Below are 23,233 nucleotides of genomic sequence, written 5' to 3'. Positions count from 1 at the left end.
GCTAAAGCCTCAATTAGTTTCTCTGATGCAACAGAACTGCAAGTTTCATGGACTTCCATCAGAAGATCCTTTTCAGTTCTTAACTGAATTCTTGCAGATATGTGATACTGTTAAGACCAATGGGGTTGACTCCGAGGTCTACAGGCTTATGCTTTTCCTGTTTGCTGTAAGAGACAGAGCTAGAATATGGTTGGACTCTCAACCTAAGGATAGCCTGAACTCTTGGGATAAGCTGGTCACGGCTTTCTTAGCCAAGTTCTTTCCTCCTCAAAAGCTTAGCAAGCTTAAAGTGGATGTTCAAACCTTCAAACAGAAAGAAGGTGAATCCCTCTATGAAGCTTGGGAGAGATATAAGCAACTGACTAAAAAGTGTCCTTCTGACATGCTTTCAGAATGGACCATCCTGGATAATTCTATGATGGTCTGTCTGAATTATCAAAGATGTCATTGAACCATTCTGCAGGTGGATCTATTCACCTAAAGAAAATACCTGCAGAAGCTCAGGAACTCATTGACATGGTTGAAAATAACCAGTTCATGTATACTTCTGAAAGGAATCCTGTGAGTAATGGGATGCCTCAGAGGAAGGGAGTTCTTTAAATTGATACTCTAAATGCCATATTGGCTCAGAATAAAATATTGACACAGCAAGTCAATATGATTTCTCAGTGTCTGAATGGATTGCAAGCCGCATCCAACAGTACTCAATAGGCATCTTCTGAAGAAGAAGCTTATGATCCTGAGAACCTTCCAATAGTAGAGGTGAATTACATGGGGAAACCCTATGGAAATACCTATAATCCCTCATGGAGAAATCATTCAAATTTCTCATGGAAGGATCAACAAAAGCCTTAACAAGGATTTAATAATGGTGGAAGAAACAGGTTTAGCAATAGCAAGCCTTTTCCATCATCCACTCAGCAACAGACAGATAATTCTGAGCAGAACCTATCTAACTTAGCAAATATAGTCTCTGATCTATCTAAGGCCACTCTAAGTTTCATGAATGAAACAAGGTCCTCCATTAGAAATTTGGAGGCACAAGTGGGCCAGCTGAGTAAAAGAGTCACTAAAATCCCTCCTAGTACTCTCCCAAGTAATACAGAAGAGAATCCAAAAAGAGAGTGCAAGGCCATTACCTTGCTTGGTGTGGTCGAACCCAAAGAGGAGGAGGAGGACGTGAATCCTAGTGAGGAAGGCCTCCTGGGATGCTCAGTGACCAATAAGGAGTTTCCCTTTGAGGAACTAATGGAATCTGAGGCTCATCTAGAGACCATAGAGATTTCATTGAACCTCCTTCTGCCCTTCATGAGCTCTGATGAGTATTCATCTTCTGAAGAGGATGAAGACATTACTGAAGAGCAATTTTCTAAGTACCTTGGTACAATTATGAAGCTGAATGCCAAGCTATTTGGTAATGAGACTTGGGAAGATGAACCTCCCTTGCTCACCAATGAACTAAATGCATTGGATAGGCAGAAATTACCTCAAAAGAAACAGGATCCTGGTGAATTCCTAATTCCCTGTAACATAGGCACCATGACCTTTGAGAAGGCTCTGTGTGACCTGAGGTCAGGAATAAACTTAATGCCACTCTCTGTAATGGAAAAATTTGGGATCTTTGAGGTGCAAGCTGCCATAATCTCATTAGAGATAGCAGACAACTCAAGAAAATAGGCTTATGGACAAGTAGAAGACGTGTTAGTAAAGGTTGAAGGCCTTTACATCCCTGCTGATTTCATAATCCTAGACACTGGGAAGGATGAGGATGAATCCATCATCCTTGGAAGACCCTTCCTAGCCACAGCAAGAGCTGTGATTGATATGGACAGAGGAGAGTTGGTCCTGCAACTAAATGAGGACAACCTTGTGTTTAAAACCCAAGGATCTCCTTCTGTAACCATGGAGAGGAAGCATGAAAAGCTTCTCTCACTGCAGAGTCAACCAAAGCCCCCACAGTCAAACTTTAAGTTTGGTGTTGGGAGGCCACAACCAAACTCTAAGTTTGGTGTTGAACCCCTACATTCAAACTCTAAGTTTGGTGTTAGGAGGTTTCAACAATACTCTGAACATCTGTGAGGCTCCATGAGAGCTCACTGTCAAGCTATTGACATTAAAGAAGCGCTTGTTGGGAGGCAACCCAATGTTATTTAATTATATCTATTTATTTTCTATTGTTATTTTATGTTTTATTTTGTTGATGATCATGTGGAATCACAAAAACTACTAAAAAATCAAAAACAAAATGAAAAACAGCTTTAAAAACAGCTCGCCCTGGAGGAAGAACTTACTGGTGTTTAAACGCCAGTAAGAAGCATCAAACTGGCATTTAACGCCAGAAAGAAGCATCAAGCTGGCGTTAAACGCCAGAAACAAACGCCAAAAACAGGCTACATTTGGGCGTTTAACGCCAAAAACAAGCAGCAAGCTGGCGTTTAATGCCAGACATGCATGCTAAGGGCGTTTTACACGCCTAATTTGAGCAGGGATGTTAAGTCCTTGACCCCACAGGATCTGTGGACCCCACAGGATCCCCACATTTTCTTCTCCCCTCTTCACACATTTTCATAACTCTCTTCCACAAATACCCCTCACCAATCACCTCAATCACTCTTTCCCATCACCTCTTCACCACTCACATCCATCCTCTCTTCCCCAAAAACCCCACCCACCTCCAAAATTCAAACTCTTTTCCCTCCCAAACCCAACCCTAATGGCCGAACCCTAAACCTCTCCCCATTCCTATATAAACCCCTCATTCCTTCTTCATTTTCACACAACATAACCCTCTCTTCTTCCCCTTGGCCGAATACACACCTCTCTCCCTCTCCTCTATTTTTCTTCCTCTTCTCCTTCTTTCTTCTTTTGCTCGAGGACGAGCAAACATTTTAAGTTTAGTGTGGTAAAAGCATAGCTTTTTATTTTTTCATAACCATCAATGGCACCTAAGACCAGAGAAACCTCAAGAAAGAGGAAAGGGAAGGCAATTGCTTCCACCTCTGAGTCATGGGAGATGGAGAGATTCATCTCAAAGGTCCATCAAGACCACTTCTATAAAGTTGTGGCCAAGAAAAAAGTGATCCCTGAGGTTTTGTTCATATCCTGGGTCGAGCTATCCGACCCGGGATGATCGACGACAAAGCGACCGACCTCTTCAGGTCAGACTATCTGACCTCTTCCCAAAAGAGCTCGGCTAAATCGACAGGAAAGCCCGAAATATGGGCCCAACTCAAGGAATACGACCCAGATCCAAAGGCCGACCAAGCCTATAGAGATAAAGGCGGTTCCATTGAAGATAAGATGACCTCCCCAAAAGATAAGATAAGATAAGATAACTAACTTATCTTATCTAAAAAGGTCACTCTACAACTACTATAAATACACTGGAGCACCCAGGTATAACTCATACTCTGATTCTACTAAAAACTTGCTTAATACCCATCCTAACTTAAGCATCGGAGTCTCTTGCAGGTACCCCCCACCCTCCGGTGGCCAAGGATCAGCAGTGCAGCAAGTCCAACAAGTCGGACACAACAGCTCCGGCCGCCACCAGCCAGCCGGACATGCCATCTCCGACCAGTACAGAAGATCTTATCCGAGATCGACCTCCAGTTTCAGGTAACCCCCGGAACATTGGTGCCGTTGCCGGGGACCCTGGAAGTCATCCCAATACCATGGCGGAAGGCCATGACAATGACCACGATTCAGATCTGGAAAACAGAACACTGCACAAGAACGCAGACACTACGCTAAAGGATATTCCAGAATCCAACGGGGACAAAAACTCATCAAATCCAGGGGTAATAGAAGCACTTCAAGACCGCTTAAAGCAACTTGAAAAAGAAACCCAACAACAACGAGAGGTCGGAAAGGATCTACAAAGAGAGGTACGGCGGCGACGAGAATTGAAAGATAAACTCCTACAATTAGAAGCCGATCTTAAATCAAAAACCCCTTGGACCACTCCCGAGGAAAGTTCACACAAAGAGCAAGATCCATTCACTAGGGAAATCATGAAAACCAAAATCCCCAAAGACTTCAAACTCCCGGATATGATTTTGTATGATGGTACCACAGATCCCAACCATCATCTTAGCAATTTTAGAAGCAGAATGTACCTCACCGACGCCTCATATGTCGTTCGTTGCAAAGCTTTTCCAACAACTCTCACGAAGACAGCAATCAGATGGTTCGACAACCTACCTCCAAAGACCATCTCAAACTTTGACGACTTGGCCAAAAAATTCCTAGCCAGATTCTCCATCCAAAAAGATAAGACCAAACACGCCCCCAGTTTACTAGGGATCAAGCAAGGAGATCGGGAGAGCCTCCGCAACTACATGGAAAGATTCAACAAAACATGCATGGACATACAAAGCTTGCCAACAGAGGCCGCCATCATGGGACTCATCAATGGCCTACGAGAAAGACCTTTTAGCCAATCCATATCAAAGAAGTACCCTACCTCCTTAGACGAAGTGCAGGAGCGAGCAGAAAAATACATCAACATGGAAGAAAACGCTCGGTTAGGAGAGACCTCAAAATCCGGGGTCCCCTACCGAGATAAAGACAAGGAATCTAAAAGGAAAGAAGATCGACAAGGAGAGAAAATAAAAAAATACCACAATTACACCCCTCTCAGGGCATCCCTAGTCGACGTATATAAAGAAGTCTGCCATACGGAGAAAATACCCCCAGCTCGACCACTCAAAGGCAAAAGAGGAGGAGGAAACCGGAATGAATATTGCAAATATCATCGAGTGCGAGGGCACTCCACCAACGAGTGCTTCGATCTAAAAAACATCATAGAAAAATTGGTGAGGGAAGGAAAACTAGATCGGTTTCTAGCCACCCGAGATGACGACCAAAGAAAGAGACGAAAGGACGAAGATATCGGATGAACTGCACGATCACCTTGTACATCGGAAAGACACGTCCACATGATACACGGCGGATTCGCAGGGGGAGGAATCTCCAAGTCATCCCGCAAAAGATATCTCAAAGAAGTATATCATGTCGAGGGAAAGGAAGAAACACCCGACATCCCTGCAATTACATTCACTAAAGAGGACGTATCCGGTATCATCTCGGGACACGACGACCCTGTTCTGAGGGTTACCTGAAACTGGAGGTCGATCTCGGATGAGATCTTTGGTACTGGTCGGAGATGACGTGTCCGGCTGGCTGGTGGCGGCCGGAGCTGTTGTGTCCGACTTGTTGGATTTGCTACACTGCTGATCCTTGGCCACCGGAGGGTGGGGGGTACTTGCAAGAAACTCCGATGCTTAAGTTAGCACGGGTATTAGGCAGGTTTTTATGTAGAATCAGAGTATGAGTTATACCTGGGTGCTCCAGTGTATTTATAATGGTGAGATGTGACCTTTGGATAAGATAAGTTAGTTATCTTATCTTATCTTTATCTTTTGGGTTGAGGTCAGCGCATCTTCAACGGAATCGCCCTTCTCTGTAGGCCTGAATGACCTTTGGATTTGGGTCGTATTCCTTGAATTGGGATCTTTTTGGGCTTTCCTGTCGATTTGGCCGAGTTCTTCGTAAAGAAGTCGGTCCGCTTGACCTAAGGAGGTCGGTCGCTTTATTACTGAACATCCCGGTTCGGACAGCTCGACCCAGGGTATGAACAGTGCCCCTGCTTAGCCAATAAAATCCCGCCTGGAGTACTTTTTTGGCGAGAGCTCGTGCTCCGAGATGATTGCCACAAATGCCGCCATGTATTTCTTCTAGCACTTCCCTTATGTTGGAGGTCGGCACGCATTTTAGTAAAGGTATTGAGATTCCTCTTTTGTACAGGATGTTGTTTATGATGGTGTAGTACTGTGCCTCCCTTTTTAACTTCTTTGCCTCCTTTTCTTCTGCGGGGAGTGTTCCTTCTTTGAGGTAGTTGATTATGGGGGTCATCCATCCTTGGTCCTGACTTGTTATGGCCAGGACTTTTTCCTCTTCCGAGATTGACGGGTTTTGCAACATTTCCTGTATGAGGCTTCTATTGTTGCCCCCTGGTTTGGTGCTGGCTAGTTTTGAGAGTGCATCAGCTCGGGCATTTTGTTCGCGGGGTATGTGGCAGATCTTATATTCCCCGATTTGTCCAAGTAGTTCCTTGGTTTTATCCAAATATTTTTTCATGGTGGGGTCTTTGGCTTGGTAGCTCCCTGTTATTTGTGATGTGACCACTTGTGAATTGCTGTAAATGTTGAGTTTTTGAGCTCCGACCTCTTTAGCCAGCTTCAAACCAGCTAATAATGCTTCATATTCCGCTTGGTTATTGGAGGCCGGGAACCCGAACTTGAGGGAGAGCTCAACTTGGGTTCCTTGGTTGCTTTCAATTATCACGCCTGCGCCGCTTCCAGTTTTATTTGAGGAACCATCCACGTAGAGATTCCATTCTGTGGGAGTTTCTAGGGTATCTGTGAATTCTGCGATGAAGTCGGCCAGATACTGTGATTTGGTGGCCGTCCGAGCTTCATATTGGAGGTCGAATTCTGACAACTCGACTGCCCATTGTAGAATTCTGCCTGCTAAATCTGTTTTCTGCAATATTCTTTTAATGGGCTGGTTAGTTCTAACCTTAATGGTGTGAGCCTGGAAGTACGGGCGGAGTCGTCGAGATGTTAGGATGAGAGTATAGGCAAATTTTTCTATTTTCTGGTAGTTCAGCTCGGATCCCTGTAGTGCTTTGATAATGAAGTAGACGGGTTGTTATCCATTTTCATCTTCTCTGACTAGTGCTGAGGCTATCGCCTGGCTTTCTACCGCGAGATATAATATGAGTGGTTCTCCTTCTCGTGGTCGAGATAGGATAGGTGGCCATCCTAAGAACTCCTTGAAGTCTCAGAAAGCTTGCTCACATTCTGTCATCCATTCGAACTGTTTTCCCTTTCTTAAAGTAGCATAGAAGGGGAGAGATCTTATCGCAGCTCCTGCTAAGAATCGGGATAGGGCGGCCAATCTCCCGTTGAGTTGTACTTCTTTGACACAGGTTGGGCTTTTCATGTTGAGTATAGCTTGACATTTGTCTGGATTTGCTTCAATTCCCCTTTGTGTGAGCATGAAACCCAAGAATTTGCCTGCTTCAACTGTGAAGGTGCATTTTGCGGGGTTGAGTAGCATGTTATGCTTCCTTATAGTGTCAAACACTTGAGCCAGGTCGGACAATAATGTATCTTCGCTTTGTGTTTTTATCAACATGTCGTCCACATAGGCTTCCATGATTTTTTCGATGTGATCTGAGAAGACTTTATTCATTAGCCTTTGATAAGTTGCTCCCGCGTTCTTGAGACCGAAAGGCATCACGATGTAGCATTAGTTCGCCTTTGGTATTAAGAACGAGGTCTTTTCTTGATCTGGTGGATACATGAGGATTTGGTTGTATCCCGAATAGGCGTCCATAAACGAGAGGTATCTATATCCGGAGGAAGCATCTACCAGAGCGTCAATACTTGGGAGTGGGTATGGATCTTTTGGGCAGGCTTTGTTGAGATCGGTGTAATCGGTACACATGCGCCACTTCCCGTTTGATTTTTTCACCAAGACGACGTTGGCTAGCCATAGTGGGTACTTGACTTCTCTTATGAATCCTGCCTCCAGTAACGTTTGTACTTGTTCTTCCACAGCTTGGGATCGTTCTGATTCGAGTTTTCTTCGCTTCTGCTGCACCGGCCGAGATCCTGGATAGACAGCGAACTTGTGGCACATTAGCTTAGGGTTTATGCCTGGCATGTCTGCGGCTTTCCATGCGAAGAGGTCGACATTATCTCGTAAGAACTGTATCAGTAATTCTTTTGAGTCTCCTCTTAGGACCGTGCCGATATTAGTCGTTTTGTCCGAGGTGTTTCCAATCTGAACCTTCTCTACCTTACCTTCTGGGTGCGGACGGAGTTCTTCTCGACGCTGAGCTCCGCCAAGCTCAATTGTATGAAACTCTTCTCCTCTGCCTTTGAGGTTTAAGCTCTCGTTATAACAACGACGTGCCATCTTTTGATCTGCTTTTATCGTGGCTATCCCCTCTGTAGTTGGGAATTTCATGCATAGATGCGGAGTTGAGACTATTGCGCCGAGTTGATTGAGTGTTGTCCGACCTATGAGAGCATTGTAGGCTGAACTTACGTCGACCACAATGTAGTCTATTTTGAGGGTCCTAGATTGGTTCCCTTTTCCAAAAGTAGTGTGTAGCGATACGTATCCCAGCGATTGTATCGGAGTGTCTCCTAGTCCAAACAGATTGTTCGGGTATGCTCTAAGTTCCTTTTCGTCTAAACCGAGCTTGTCGAAGGCTGTTTTGAATAAGATGTCGGCAGAACTCCCTTGGTCTACTAGTGTGCGGTGTAGATTGGTGTTTGCCAGAATAATAGTGATGACCATGGGATCGTCGTGTCCCGAGATGATGCCGGATGCGTCCTCTTTAGTAAATGTTATCGTCGGGATGTCGGGTGCTTCCTCCTTTCCCTCATCATGATATACTTCTTTGAGATATCTCTTTCGGGACGATTTGGAGATCCCACCTCTTGCGAATCCGCCGTGTATCATGTGGACGTGTCTTTCGGGTGTCCGAGGTGACCGTTCAGCTCGTCCATCATCTTCGTCTCTCCGTCTTTTTCTTTGGTCATGATCCCGGGTGGCCAGAAATCGATCTAATTTTCCTTCTCTTACCAATTTTTCTATGATATTTTTCAAGTCGAAGCACTCGTTGGTAGAATGCCCTCGAATTCGATGGTATTCACAATATTCCTTCCGGTTTTCTCCTCCCCTTTTGCCTTTGAGTGGCCGTGCTGGGGGGATTTTTCTGTACGGCAGACTTCTTTGTACACGTCGACCAGGGATGCTTTGAGAGGAGTGTAGTTGTGGTATTTTTTGATTTTCTCACCCTGTCGATCTTCTTTCCTTTTGGATTCCTTGTCTTTGTCTCGGTAGGAGGCCCCAGATTTTGAGATTTCTCCTAGCCGAGCGTTCTCTTCCATGTTGATGTATTTTTCTGCTCGCTCCTGGACTTCGTCTAAGGAGGTAGGATACTTTTTTGATATAGATTAACTAAAAGGTCCCTCTCGTAAGCCATTGATAAGCCCCATGATGGCGGCCTCTGTTGGTAAACTTTGTATGTCCATGCATGTTTTGTTGAATCTTTCCATGTAGTTGTGGAGGCTCTCCCGATCTCCTTGCTTGATCCCTAGTAAGCTGGGTGCGTGCTTGGCCTTATCTTTCTGGATGGAGAATCTGGCCAGGAACTTTTTGGCCAGGTCGTCGAAGTTTGAGATGGACTTCGGAGGTAAGTTGTCGAACCATCTGATCGCCGTTTTCGTGAGAGTTGTTGGAAAAGCTTTGCAGCGAACGGCATCTAAGGCATCGGTAAGGTACATTCTGCTTCTGAAATTGCTGAGATGATGGTTGGGATTTGTAGTGCCATCATACAAAACCATATCCGGGAGCTTGAAATCTTTTGGGATTTTGGTCTTCATGATTTCCCTGGTGAATGGATCCTGTTCTTTGCGTGAATTTTCCTCAGGAGAGGTCTGAGGAGCTTTTGATTTGAGGTTGGCCTCTAATTGCGGTAGTTTTTCTTCTAGTTCTCGACGTCGCCGTACCTCTCTTTGTAGATCCTTTCCGATCTCCCGTTGTTGCTGGGTTTCTTTCTTAAGTTTCTTTAAGCGATCTTGAAGTGCTTCCATAGCTCCCGGATTTGGTGAGTTTTTGTCCTCGTTTGATTCCGGAGTATCCTTTAGCGTAGTGTCCGTGTTCTTGTGTGGTGTTCTGTTCTCCAGATCCGAGTCGTGGTCGTTGTCATGGCCATCCGCCATGGTTTTGGGATGACTTTCAGGTTCCCCGGCAACGGCGCCAATGTTCCGAGGGTTACCTGAAACTGGAGGTCGATCTCGGATGAGATCTTTGGTACTGGTTGGAGATGACGTGTTCGGCTGGCTGGTGGCGGCCGGAGCTGTTGTGTACGACTTGTTGGATTTGCTACACTGCTGATCCTTGGCCACCAGAGGGTGGGGGGTACCTGCAAGAAACTCCGATGCTTAAGTTAGCACGGGTATTAGGCAGGTTTTTATGTATAATCAGAGTATCAGTTATACCTGGGTGCTCCAGTGTATTTATAATGGTGAGATGTGACCTTTGGATAAGATAAGTTTGTTATCTTATCTTATCTTATCTTTATCTTTTGGGTTGAGGTCAGCGTATCTTCAACAGAACCGCCCTTCTCTGTAGGCCTGAACGACCTTTGGATTTGGGTCGTATTCCTTGAATTGGGCCCTTTTTGGGCTTTCCTGTCGATTTGGCCGAGTTCTTCGTAAAGAAGTCGGTCCGCTTGACCTAAGGAGGTCGGTCGCTTTATTACTGAACATCCCGGTTTGGACAGCTCGACCCAGGGTATGAACAGACCCCATGGTCATCACCATCATACTGGCAAACACCAATCTGCACCGCACATTAATAGACCAAGGAAACTCCGCCGACATCTTATTCAAAACTGCCTTCGACAAGCTCGGCCTAGAAGACAAGGAACTTAAGGGATACCCGAACAGTCTGTTCGGACTGGGAGATACCCCGGTACAACCATTAGGATACGTATCACTATATACAACCTTCGAAAAAGGGAACCAATCCAGAACACTCAAAATAGACTACATTGTGGTCGACGTGAGTTCAGCCTACAATGCTCTAATAGGTCGGACCACACTAAATCAACTCGGGGCAATAGTCTCGACTCCATTTCTATACATGAAATTCCCAACTATAGAGGGGATAGCCACAATAAAAGCATATCAAAAGATGGAACGCCACTGTTATAATGAAAGTTTAAACCTCAGAGGCAGAGGAGAAGAATTCCACACAATTGAGCTTGGCGGAATTCAGAGACGAGAAGCGCTCCGTCCGTAGCCAGAAGGTGAGATAGAGAAGGTTCAGATCGGAGACACCTCAGACAAAACGACTAATATCGGCACGATCCTGAGAGGAGACTCAAAAGAATTACTGGTACAATTCTTACGAGATAATGTCGATCTCTTCGCATGGAAAGCCGCAGACATGCCAGGCATAGACTCCAAGCTAATGTGCCACAAGTTGGCGGTCTATCTAGGATCTCGGCCAGTACAGCAAAGACGAAGAAAACTTGGGCCAGAGCGATCCCAAGCTGTGGAAGAACAGGTACAAGCATTACTGGAGGCAGGATTCATAAGAGAGGTCAAGTACCCACTATGGCTAGCCAACGTCGTCTTGGTGAGAAAATCAAATGGGAAGTGGCGAATGTGCACCGATTACACCGATCTTAACAAAGCCTGCCCAAAAAATCCTTACCCACTCCCAAGTATCGACGCTCTGGTTGATGCTTCCTCCGGATATAGATACCTCTCATTTATGGACGTACATTCGGGATACAACCAAATCCCCATGTATCCACCAGATCAAGAAAAGACCTCGTTTTTAACGCCGAAAGCAAACTACTGCTACATTGTGATGCCTTTCGGTCTCAAGAATGTGGGAGCTACTTATCAAAGGATAATGAATAAAGTCTTCTCAGATCATATCGGGAAAATCATGGAAGTCTATGTGGATGACATGTTGATAAAGACACAAAGTGAAGAGACATTGTTATCCGACCTGGCTCAAGTGTTTGACACTATAAGGAAGCATGACATGCGACTCAATCCCGCAAAATGCACCTTTGCAGTAGAAGCGGGCAAATTTTTAGGTTTCATGCTCACACAAAGAGGAATTGAAGCAAATCTGGATAAATGTCAAGCCATACTCAACATGAAAAGCCCAACCTGTGTCAAAGAAGTACATCAACTCAACGGGAGATTGGCCGCCCTATCCAGGTTCTTAGCAGGATCAGCGATAAGATCTCTCCCCTTCTATGCTGCTTTAAGAAAGGGAAAGCAGTTCGAATGGACAACAGAATGTGAACAAGCCTTCCAAGACTTCAAGGATTTCTTAGGACGGCCACCTATCCTATCTCGGCCACGAAAAGGAGAACCGCTCATATTATATCTCGTAGTAGAAAGCCGGGCAATAGCCTCAGCACTAGTCAGAGAAGACGAAAGTGGCAACAACCTGTCTAATTCATTAGTAAAGCGCTACAAGGATCTGAGTTGAACTACCAGAAAATAGAAAATTTTGCCTATACTCTCGTTCTAACATCTCGACGACTTCGCCCGTACTTCCAGGCTCACACAATTAAGGTTCGAACTAACCATCCCATAAAAGGAATATTGTAGAAAACTGATTTAGCAGGCAGAATTTTACAATGGGCAGTCGAGTTATCCGAGTTCGACCTCCAATATGAAGCTCGGACGGCCATCAAATCACAGTATCTGGCCGACTTCATCGCAGAATTCACAGATGCCCCAGAAATCCCCACAGAATGGAATCTCTATGTGGATGGTTCTTCAAATAAGACTGAAAGCGGTGCAGGTTGATAATAGAAAGCAACCAAAGAACCCAAGTTGAGCTCTCCCTTAAATTCGGGTTCCCGGCCTCAAACAATCAGGCGGAATATGAAGTATTATTAGCTGGTTTGAAGCTAGCTAAAGAGGTTGGAGCTCAAAAACTCAATATTTACAGCGATTCACAAGTAGTCACCTCACAGATAACATGGAGCTACCAAGCCAAAGATCCCACCATGAAAAAGTATTTGGATAAAACCAAAGAACAGCTCAGACAACTCGGGGAATATAAGATCCGCCACATACCCCGCGAACAAAATACCCGAGCTGACGCACTCTCGAAACTAGCCAACACCAAACCAGGAGGCAACAATAGAAGTCTCATCCAGGAAATGCTACAGAACCCGTCAATCTCAGAAGAGGAAAAAGTCCTAGCCGTAACAAGTCAAGACCAAGGATGAATGACCCCCATAATTAACTACCTCAAAACAGAAACACTCCCCACAGAAGAAAAGGAGGCAAAGAGGTTAAAAAGGGAGGCACAGTACTATACTATCATAAACAACATCCTGTACAAAAGAGGGATCTCAATACCATTACTAAAATGTCTGCCGACCAACAACACAAAGGAAGTGCTAGAAGAAGTACAGGGCGGCATTTGCGGCAATCATCTCGGAGCACGAGCTCTCGCCAAAAAAGTACACCGGGCAGGATTTTATTGGCCAACTCTACAGAAAGAAGCTACATAATTTGTAAAGACATGCCCACCATGTCAGAAACATGCCAACTTTCACATCGCCCCGCCAGAAGAGCTCATCAGTGTAACTTCGCCTTGGCCGTTTGCAAAATGGGGACTTGATCTTCTCGGACCCTTCCCCCAGGGATCAGGACAAGTTAAATTCCTCATAGTAGGGGTAGACTATTTCATAAAGTGGATCGAGACAGAGCCCCTAGCCAACGACACTGCTCAAAGAAGCCAGAAATTCTTATATAGAAACATTGTCACAAGGTTCGGGGTTCCACACTCCATCACCACAGACAATGGCACTCAATTCACAGATGCAGGCTTCAGAAAGTTAGTAGCCAACTTAAACATAAATCACCAGTACACCTCCGTGGAACATCCGCAAGCCAATGGATAGGCTGAAGCTGCCAACAAAGTCATATTGGCCAGGTTAAATCGGAGATTACAAGACGCAAAGGGAGCTTGGACAGAAGAGCTTCCACAAGTTCTATGGGCGTATCGAACAACGCCACACTCTACCACAAAGGAATCCCCCTTCCGGTTAGCATACGGAATAGAGGCAATGATTCTAGTAGAGATTGAGGAAGGATCGCCTAGAGTGGTTCATTACAATGAGGGAGCAAATTCCCAACTTCAAAGGGAAGAGCTCGACCTACTACCTGAAATCCAAGAAAGAGCTCAGATCAGGGAAGAAGAACTAAGGCGTTGAATGGCTTCCAGATATAATCAAAGGGTAGTGCCGAGAAGTTTCGCAGAAAATGATCTCATCCTAATCCGGAATGATATTAGAACAACTCGACCAGGATAAGAAAAGTTGGCAGCAAACTGGAAAGGACCCTACCAAATCGTAGAAGTACTTGGGAAGGGCTACTACAGACTGTCTGATGAGATATTTTGGAGGAAAATAATTTTCTCCCAAAACACACAAATCTAACCGGCAAGTGCACCGGGTCGTATCAAGTAATAAAAACTCACGGGAGTGAGGTCGATCCCACAGGGATTGAAGGATTGAGCAATTTTAGTTTAGTGGTTGATTTAGTCAAGCGAATCAAGATTTGGTTGATGGTTTTGTGACTTGCAGAAATTAAATTGCATTGAAGTAAAGAGAACAAGAAATAAATTGCTGAAACGTAAAGAACAAGAAATTAAATGGCAGAAACTTAGAGTGCAAGAAATGTAAATTGCGGAATCTTAAAGTGCAAGGAATGTAAATTGCTTGAAATGTAAAGGGGATTGGGACGTGGATTTGCAGTAATTAAACAAGGAAAAGTTAAATTGCATCAAACAGAAGAGTAAAAGGGAATTGGGATTGGATCGGATCTTATAGTAGAAAAGTAAATGAACATGGAAAGCAAGAAACAGAATGTAAATTGGAGATTTGGATCTCAGGACCCCAGAGACTAGAAAACTAAGTCTAGATCTCAATGCCTTCCTAGATCCAATAAGAACAATTGCAAGGGAATTGTAAATTGCAAAGAGAATAGATGAAGAGCAATTAACCGGAAATGAAATTCAATTAACAGTAAAGAAATAGAGAGATCCAAGATTGAGATTGAAACAGAATTTCTTCAATTCTCCAATCCAAGATCCAAGACAAGTGTAATTGAAATTGAAAACAATAAAATTGAGAGGAAGAGAAGTGAATTCTCCTTCCCCAAGACAAAGAAATTAAAGTTCACTCAATAACAAAAGTTCTCCGAAAACTATTATGAAAATTCCCAAAAGAAAGCTCCCCGAAGAACTTGAATTCTATCCTATTTATACACTTTCTTCAAATGATCTTCAAGCCTTGAGTTGGGCCTTTGCTCTTGGTGGAATTGGGTTGAAAGAGGCCTTGGTTGATTGCTCTTGAAGTTTGGAGAAGAACCAAAGTGAACCAATTGAACCGGTTTTGAGGTTAGCAAAAGTTGGACCAAAAGTTTGAGCCAAAGTTAGGGGTCTAACTTTGGCTCCAACTTTTCATATCAGCTAGCACAATATGCTGATATCAACGTTGGTGCCAACGTTAGGGGTCTAACTTTGACCCTAACGTTGGCCTTGCCTAATGTGCTTGTGGCGCCAACGTTAGCCACCAAGTTAGGGGGCTAACGTTGGCGCAAACTTTTGCTCCTCTCCCTTGAATTTTCATGTGCCAACGTTAGCCTCCAAGTTAGGGGTCTAACGTTGGCGCAAACTTTTGGTGCCCAGGGGAGAAATTCATGTGCCAACGTTAGCCTCAAAGTTAGGGGTCTAACGTTGGCGCAAACTTTTGGTGCCCAGGGGAGAAATTCATGTGCCAACGTTAGCCTCAAAGTTAGGGGGCTAACGTTGGCGCAAACTTTTGAAGCCCAGGGGAGAATTTTCAAGTTCCAACGTTAGCCTCCAAGTTAGGGGGCTAACGTTGGGGATAACTTTTCAACCAAAAGTTTGTGCAAAAGTTTGATGCTAACTTTAGGTCCAGCTTTTTGCTTCCTGGTTCAATTTCACTTATTCCATTGTCCTCTCTTCACTCCTAGCCATTCCTTCTTGCTTCAACCTTTCTCCAAGCTTTCTTCACCTATCATTAATCAACCAAACACATCAAAGCTATGCTCAAAATCATGAGATATTCATTCTTTCATAATATGCAACAAATATAGCATAAAACCTCATGAAATGGCATGAATTCATATATGGTTGGTTCAATCAAGGGAAACATGAAAATCTACTCAATTAGCTTGCTTGTAGCTCAAGAAAGTGCATAATCTTAATGAAAACGAAAGAAAAAGACTAGTTAAAATAGGCTAAGATGACTTGTCATCACAACACCAAACTTAAAGCTTGCTTGTCCCCAAGCAAGAAAAGATTTATTGAAAAGAAAGAATGAAATGGAAGAGGAAGTTCATGCTAGCAGAGTATTATTGATAGTTCATGGGGTTTTATGTGGATATGCAAATACTCACTTCTTATTGACTCCTAGGCCTAGAAAGTCTCCTTCAAGCTTCAAGTAACATACTGCTATGACCTCTCATTATTCCTTTATCCTTGGCTATTACTTTGTTTATAAGCTTTATTTGAGTGTCATGTGTAGCAAGTTCATTTTCTTTTCTTTATACTTGACACATTATTCACCATAGACACTTGGCTCACATTCCTTCTTAAAACATTGATGCCCAGCACCTCTTTGGGTTACTAAATGCCCTGTAGTTAGGTTGCTCTTGATAGTCGACTTTCAGCTGATGATCCCGGATTAGTTAACCCAAGTCACCGAGTGTTGATGCACTCCTAAGAGCTTACTAATCCAAGCAGATCCTAGTACAAAGACATCACAGGCATATATTTTAAAGTTCAAGCTATTGGTGTCCAGCTTTGTTTCTTTTTGTTTCCTTTTGTTCTGCCACTTTTTGGCTAACTTTTTTTTTTCTTTTTGTTTTTCTTTCTAACCAAGGAATTTTTTTATTTAATTGAGATTCATAGACAGTAGGCCACTCTTTACTTAGAAGGAGATATCCTAGCTCTTTATTCACTAAAAGTAAGCTATTGTACAATCACACACATACCACCACTTACTTTTATTCTACTTCTATCTAACAGAGACTATCTTACTTCTCATTCAAACATTTCTTTTATTGAATTGAAAATGCAGGGGACAAAGCATGCTTTTTGTTAAGTGAACACACAAGCACATACTTAAGCTAGCATACTTATTTCAACTAGAACACTCAAGATGCAAAATGACTAAACTAACAGTTACTGTTGCAATGGTAACTCTCAAACTTCCAAATTAGAACAATTCAATGCTGATAGAATTAAGTGACAATACAACCTCTTGGTGGCTTCTTCTTCTTACTCTCAGCTGATGGTATGTAACCCTTCCAAGAGAGTGATTGAATTCCTATAAAGTTCATGGAAGTTGCTTGTTTCTCAAGCCCTTAGGTAACTTGTTAGTGTGCAGAATTTTCTTGTAGGCTTTTGAACTTACTTTGGTGTGTGAACACCAAACTTAGTTCCTTGCCACCTTTCTCATGCATCAAAATAACTATATGTGAAATCCTTCTATCTTTGTTAAAGACAATAAAAACTAGAAAAACTAAAAAGTAAACAATTGGTTAATTAGTTTATCTGATTACTCGGAGCTAGCATCCATGTATGCAGAAGGTGAGAATGTGCTTTTAAATGAGAATTTGGTGGAACACCAAACTTAGAATCTTTCATTCTCTCTTAATTTATTTTGGTGTGCAACACCAAACTTAGCTCCTTGCAATATAGATAAGTCTAATTAACCCTTTTCTTGAAATAGCTATGAGAAGTGAACTACCTCAGGTTGGGTTGCCTCCCAACAAGCGCTTCTTTATTGTCATTAGCTTGACATCAATCTACTTAGATCATGGGGGTTGAAAATCATAGTGCCTCAGCTTTTCTCCTCTTACTGTGGACCTCCTTCCGGTCTCCTCTTTGATGATCTCTAGGTGTTCAAGTGAAAGAACCCGGTTTACAGTGTAGTATTCGGATGATTGTGGGGACACCTTCATTGGTTGGGTGTTTAACACTACTTTATCCCCTGGTGAAAAGCCTTCAGTAGGGATCTTCTTGTTTCTCCACCCTCTTGGCCTCTCCTTCTTTTCTTTCTCAAAAGATACCCCCTGCCTTGGTGGTTCCTTATCTGAGATGTTGAATTTCTCATCTGGAGGTTTTGGATCTAGTTCCTCCTTGATTTCTTTGGTCTGTTGCACCATCTCTACTTCTTTTAAGCATGGATTCGGAAGTCTTGGAGCTAACTCATTGACTACCTCCTTCAAACTTTGATCTCTGGCCTTATCCTCCATACACTCTTCTTCTTGAGTGGGCTCATGTGGGGTTTTAAAAACATGGAATGCTAGGTGCTCGTCATGTACTCTCAGCAACAATTCCCCTTTTTCAACATCTATCAGTGCTCTGCCCGTAGCAAGAAAAGGCCTCCCTAGGATGATGGGGGTGTTAGGATCCTCCTCCATATCTAGGATGATAAAATCAACTGGGAGAAGGAATTTTCCCACTTTTACCAGCACATTCTCTACAATTCCAAGTGCTCGTTGAATGGACTTGTCAGCCATTTGGAGAACTATTCGTGTGGACTTCAGCTCAGAAATTTTAAGCTTCCTCATAAGAGATAGAGGCATCAAGTTTATACTTGCACCAAGGTCACAGAATGATTTCTCAATAGTTATGTTTCCTATGGTACAAGGTATATAAAACCTTCCAGGATCCTCCTTCTTCTCTGGTAAACCTCTTTGGAGAATAGCACTACACTCCATTGTCATTTCAATAATCTGTCTTTCCTTCAAGGGTCTTTTCTTTGTTAGCACTTCTTTCATAAATTTGGCATATAATGGCATCTGTTCAAGTGCTTCTAAGAACGGAATATTGATGCTGAGTGTCTTGAATATGTTCAGGAACTTTGAGTATTGCTTATCCTCGTTTTCTTTTTTGAATCTTTGAGGATATGGAAGTTTAGGGATATATGGCTTCATCCCTTCCTTCTTCTCTTGTAGCTGTGTTTCAAGGATGTCCACATCTTTCTTTGAGCTTTTTGCATTCTTGGTCGTTCTCTCCTCTTCACTTCTCTCTTCTGTCTCTTCTTGTGGAACTTCTCTGTTGTGTTCTTCTTGATTGATGGCTTCCTTCTCCCTAGTCTTTTCACTTCCCACTATGATTGCTTTGCACTCCTCCCACTTTGTAGCTTTTCCTTTGTCCTTTGGATTGGAGATTGTATCACTTGGGAAAACATTGGTTGGCCGTTCAGCTTGTTTGGCCAATTGTCCCACTTGTCGTTCAAGGCTCTTCATGGTGGCTTCATTTCTCTCTTGCATTTTGACCAAGCTTTGAGTGGACTGAGCAATTGCTTGTATGGCTGCCTCAAGACTTGAAATTCTACTTTCATGATGGTCTATTGGTGGTATGATGGGGGTGGAATGTGGTTGCTGGAAGTTATTTGTAGGGGTAGTGTGGTAGTTTTGGGGGTTAGATGTTGGTGCGGAAATGCTATTTTGATGAGTTTGTGGATTGTGGTGGGGTGGTTGATATGTATTTTGTGGTTTCTTGTATTGATTATTATTAGCGTTTTGCTGGTCGTGGTTTGAGTAAGTTGTGTTTCTTGAGTTATTTTGGTTTGAGTTTTTCTGCCACGGTTGCTGGCTGTGGGTGTGGTTATCTCCCCATCTGAGATTTGGATGATTCTTCCAGGATGGTTTGTGGGTGTCACCATAAACCTCATTTTGGCATGAGCCTTGGTTATGCACATATTGAGGTTGTTCCTGCTGCTGATTTTCCTGGTTTTCTTCATTTTGTCCCCATGTGGTTGATGGTTGGCTTGTATTCACTGCTGCAACTTGTAAACTATCAATCTTTTTAGCCATCTGCTCAAATTGTTCTTGAATCTGCTGCTGCATTATCTTGTTTTGAGCTAGGAGGGTGTCAACCCCTTCCATTTCTAACACTCCTTTCCTTAGTGATGGTTGGTGTTGTCTCTGATGGCCAAAGAAATATTGGTTGTTAGCCACCATGTCAATGAGGTTCTGAGCTTCTTCAGCTGTCTTCATGAGTTGCATTGAGCCTCATGCTGAATAGTCAAGTGCCTCTTGAGCTTTCATTGTCAGTCCTTCATAGAAATTTTGGAGTTTATCCCATTCATTAAACATCTCTGGTGGACACTTCCTGAGTAAAGCTTTGTATCTCTCCCATGCTTCATACAATGACTCTCCATCCATCTGAGTAAATGTTTGAACTTCAGTCTTTAATCTAATAACTCTTTGAGGTGGGTAAAACTTCGCAAGAAACTTGGTTACTAGATCATCCCAGTTGTTGATGCTATCTCTTGGAAATGACTCCAACCATTGAATGGCTTTGTCTTTGAGGGAAAATGGAAATAGCAGCAATTTGTAACTGTCAGGATGCACACCATTGGTCTTCACTGTGTTACATATCCTCAGGAAGGTGGATAGATGCTGGTTTGGATCTTCCAAGGTGCCTCCTCCATAGGAACAGTTGTTCTGCACCAAGGTGATGAGTTGGGGCTTCAATTCAAAGTTATTTGCATCGACATTTGGGGTAAGGATGCTACTCCCACAATGCCTTGGATTAGCAAGTGTATATGAAGCCAAGACTCTCCTCTGGGGTTGACCATTGTTGTTGGCCATTCCACCTGGTGGATTGGTTAAATGTTCCTCCATCTCTTGGAATTCTTCGTCTGATTCCTCTTCTCCAACAATATTTTTCCCTCTTTCAGCTCTTCTTAACCTCCTGAGAGTTCTTTCGTTTTGTTCATGAAAATTGGGTATGGTTCTTCTTGTACCTGACATACAAGCAGAGCATGAGAAATACAAAACTAGTGACACTTCAATTTACTGCTAGATTGAAGTGTTAGTTAGTTTAAACAAAATATCAAACAGTTAGTGGGTTAATCGAAATTAAGAAAAAGTGCTTGATCTAGATTACCACCTCACTTAATCATTGTCAATCTAATCAATCCCCGGCAACGACGCCAAAAACTTGATGAGATATTTTAGAGGAAAATAATTTTCTCCCAAAACACACAAATCTAACCGGCAAGTGCACCGGGTCGTATCAAGTAATAAAAACTCACGGGAGTGAGGTCGATCCCACAGGGATTGAAGGATTGAGCAATTTTAGTTTAGTGGTTGATTTAGTCAAGCGAATCAAGATTTGGTTGATGGTTTTGTGACTTGCAGAAATTAAATTGCATTGAAGTAAAGAGAACAAGAAATAAATTGCTGAAACGTAAAGAACAAGAAATTAAATGGCAGAAACTTAGAGTGCAAGAAATGTAAATTGCGGAATCTTAAAGTGCAAGGAATGTAAATTGCTTGAAATGTAAAGGGGATTGGGACGTGGATTTGCAGTAATTAAACAAGGAAAAGTTAAATTGCATCAAACAGAAGAGTAAAAGGGAATTGGGATTGGATCGGATCTTATAGCAGAAAAGTAAATGAACATGGAAAGCAAGAAACAGAATGTAAATTGGAGATTTGGATCTCAGGACCCCAGAGACTAGAAAACTAAGTCTAGATCTCAATGCCTTCCTAGATCCAATAAGAACAATTGCAAGGGAATTGTAAATTGAAAAGAGAATAGATGAAGAGCAATTAATCGGAAATGAAATTCAATTAACAGTAAAGAAACAGAGAGATCCAAGATTGAGATTGAAACAGAATTTCTTCAATTCTCCAATCCAAGATCCAAGACAAGTGTAATTGAAATTGAAAACAATAAAATTGAGAGGAAGAGAAGTGAATTCTCCTTCCCCAAGACAAAGAAATTAAAGTTCACTCAATAACAAAAGTTCTCCGAAAACTATTATGAAAATTCCCAAAAGAAAGCTCCCCGAAGAACTTGAATTCTATCTATTTATACACTTTCTTCAAATGATCTTCAAGCCTTGAGTTGGGCCTTTGCTCTTGGTGGAATTGGGTTGAAAGAGGCCTTGGTTGATTGCTCTTGAAGTTTGGAGAAGAACCAAAGTGAACCAATTGAACCGGTTTTGAGGTTAGCAAAAGTTGGACCAAAAGTTTGAGCCAAAGTTAGGGGTCTAACTTTGGCTCCAACTTTTCATATCAGCTAGCACAATATGCTGATATCAACGTTGGTGCCAACGTTAGGGGTCTAACTTTGACCCAAACGTTGGCCTTGCCTAATGTGCTTGTGGCGCCAACGTTAGCCACCAAGTTAGGGGGCTAACGTTGGCGCAAACTTTTGCTCCTCTCCCTTGAATTTTCATGTGCCAACGTTAGCCTCCAAGTTAGGGGTCTAACGTTGGCGCAAACTTTTGGTGCCCAGGGGAGAAATTCATGTGCCAACGTTAGCCTCAAAGTTAGGGGTCTAACGTTGGCGCAAACTTTTGGTGCCCAGGAGAGAAATTCATGTGCCAACGTTAGCCTCAAAATTAGGGGGCTAACGTTGGCGCAAACTTTTTAAGCCCAGAGGAGAATTTTCAAGTTCCAACGTTAGCCTCCAAGTTAGGGGGCTAACGTTGGGGCTAACTTTTCAACCAAAAGTTTGTGCAAAAGTTTGATGCTAACTTTAGGTCCAGCTTTTTGCTTCCTGGTTCAATTTCACTTATTCCATTGTCCTCTCTTCACTCCTAGCCATTCCTTCTTGCTTCAACCTTTCTCCAAGCTTTCTTCACCTATCATTAATCAACCAAACACATCAAAGCTATGCTCAAAATCATGAGATATTCATTCTTTCATAATATGCAACAAATATAGCATAAAACCTCATGAAATGGCATGAATTCATATATGGTTGGTTCAATCAAGGGAAACATGAAAATCTACTCAATTAGCTTGCTTGTAGCTCAAGAAAGTGCATAATCTTAATGAAAACAAAAGAAAAAGACTAGTTAAAATAGGCTAAGATGACTTGTCATCACTGTCCAAACTCGATGGACGAGAGCTTCCCAGATCATGGCACGCCTACAACCTAAGAAGGTACTACAGCTAGAAAAAGTAAAGATCTCACTACTGGATGCACTCTTTTTCTTGAAAAGGTTTTCTAATGAGGCACCAAGTTGAGACTCAGACACTATCTGACTTAAAGGGATGAAAAATTCCCACAAGTATATATTTGCCCTTTCCTTTAAAATAAAATATATTTTAGATATTCTACAAGTCTTCAAGATGCATTAATCTGAAGCATTCATCGTCTGATTATAAAGCAACAGATCGGCATAAAGTGAAAAGCAACTTCACTGCACGATCATGATAAAGACAATCGTCTGATAAAGGTGAAAACGCGATTCACCTAAAAGATGATCTAAAGATAGCAACCACCTTCTACAAATCGGCAAAGATGAACACAGAATAATGTAAGAAGTTATCGAAAGTGATCCGAAAAAGAACCTGACGAGGTCTTATGGATTGCTAAATAATAACTTAAAGACTGGCCGACCTAAAGAAGTCGGACCAAGTCAACCCAAGTTACAAGTAAACCCTGGAAAGAGGTCTGGCCAACCCTATTAAAGAGGATTACTTTAACTTAGAAGGGCCCGACATAACAAAATCAGCCCAAAATGAAAAAGTTATAGAAGTAATCCCTGAAAGAGATCTGATAAAGATCCAAGAAAGAGGATTACAAAAAT

The 23,233-nt window shown here is 42.7% G+C and overlaps 1 non-coding gene across 1 annotated transcript; it reads right to left on the bottom strand.

Annotated features, from left to right (window-relative positions):
* Positions 1 to 280: 280 nt before the first annotated feature.
* LOC112739359 (small nucleolar RNA R71) lies at positions 281 to 388 on the bottom strand. Its single transcript, XR_003170297.1, has one exon. It is a non-coding gene; the product is annotated as a small nucleolar RNA R71 (small nucleolar RNA).
* Between the last annotated feature and the right edge of the window lie 22,845 nt (positions 389 to 23,233).

Source organism: Arachis hypogaea, chromosome 13 (genome assembly GCF_003086295.3).
Source record: "Arachis hypogaea cultivar Tifrunner chromosome 13, arahy.Tifrunner.gnm2.J5K5, whole genome shotgun sequence".
NCBI lineage: Eukaryota > Viridiplantae > Streptophyta > Magnoliopsida > Fabales > Fabaceae > Arachis > Arachis hypogaea.
Note: the sequence above shows the minus strand (reverse complement) of the source record. Positions and strands in the feature narration are given on the sequence as shown.